This window comes from Mastomys coucha, unplaced genomic scaffold (assembly GCF_008632895.1).
Source record: "Mastomys coucha isolate ucsf_1 unplaced genomic scaffold, UCSF_Mcou_1 pScaffold7, whole genome shotgun sequence".
Taxonomy (NCBI): Eukaryota; Metazoa; Chordata; class Mammalia; order Rodentia; family Muridae; genus Mastomys; species Mastomys coucha.
In genome coordinates this window covers 28,597,655-28,598,896 of record NW_022196913.1, presented here as the reverse complement: position 1 = coordinate 28,598,896, position 1,242 = coordinate 28,597,655, and the positions used below count along the sequence as shown (strand labels likewise).

At 42.8% G+C, this 1,242-nt stretch overlaps 1 protein-coding gene across 8 annotated transcripts in view; it reads right to left on the bottom strand.

Annotated features, from left to right (window-relative positions):
- LOC116081601 (cytidine monophosphate-N-acetylneuraminic acid hydroxylase) overlaps nucleotides 1-1,242 on the bottom strand; it is a 107,258-nt gene that overhangs the window by 86,304 nt on the left and 19,712 nt on the right. The window contains exon 1 of one of the 8 annotated variants that reach the window (XM_031358139.1): nucleotides 269-307. The exons of the other annotated variants lie outside the window; for them this stretch is intronic. The gene's annotated coding sequence lies outside the window, so the exon portion shown is untranslated. Of the gene's footprint in view, nucleotides 1-268; nucleotides 308-1,242 lie in introns of those variants that run through there. 8 annotated transcript variants of the gene reach the window in all.

Genomic DNA, 1,242 nt, shown 5'->3' with positions numbered 1-1,242 from the left:
GAGAGAGAGAGAGAGAGAGAGAGAGAGAAAGAGAGAGAAAGAGAGAGAGAGAGAGAGAAAGAGAGAGAGAGAAATAACCAATAAAAACTAATGACTAAAAGGAGCCACCCCTTCATTATTTTTGTACATAGATAGCTTATGGCAAAATGATATTGACATTGTTTAAAAGACATTGCCCCAGTACTAGAATCCCATTCATTCATTAATGAGCTCACTCTATAATTACACTGTAAAAAAAAAAAAATGTCTCCAAGGTGAGAGCACTCACATTTGCTTGCTCTCATTCATCTGTTGGGCTCCTAGAGCAAGGGTGGTCATGGTCCACAGTGTAGATTCACCCTTCTGGGATCCTGGTAGAACTGTACTAAGATAATACTATCCTCTTCCTCTGAGTTTCTCCCAAGCTATTTATAGAATGTTGGATTTCCTCTGCTACATAACCCATATAGTCCATCCTTTATCCTCAGCTACAGTTCTTTGCTCTCTTTGTTTCTACTCAGACATTGTTCCCATTGGGAGGGCATTGAGTTTGATTATTGCACTGCTCTAGACTACAGACCATAATACTAGTTTACTCAGTACCTCTTCCTCGATCCACTCATGTTAGGAGCAACCTTGTCTGCACATTAACTGCTCTGTCAGCCATAACTACTTATTGGCACAAAAGTCTTGGCCTCCATGGGAAAGTACTAACCGAGTTGAAAATTAATAGCTGCCTCAGTGGGAAAGTACTGACCCAGTTGAGAACAAATAGCTCTTAATCTTGCTGTTAGGTATCTAGCAACCCACTTAGAACCAGCATAAGATAAGAACAAATGGCTGACCAGCCCAGTGGCTCTGATTCCTTCCCGTCTCTCAGGGCTGGTGTCCTGAGCAGAATTTGGGCACAAGCTCTGCAGCCAGTACCACAATACCCAGAGGAAGCTCCACTCCCAGGTACTCTAACAAGACCAGGATCACAGGATCACAGAGACAGCTTGATTCTGAGGAGTTCTGACACAACCAGGATCACAGGAAGGACAGGCTCCAGTTAGATTTAACAAGGGCAGGTAGCACTAGAGATAACCAGATGGTGGGGGGCAAGCATAAGAAAATAAACAACACAAACCAAGGTTACTTGGCATCATCAGAACCCAATTCTCCCATCATAGCAAGTCCTGGACACACCATCATGCCAGAAAAGCAAGATTCAGATATAAAATCACTTCTCATGGTGATGATACAGGACTTTAAGAAAGACAT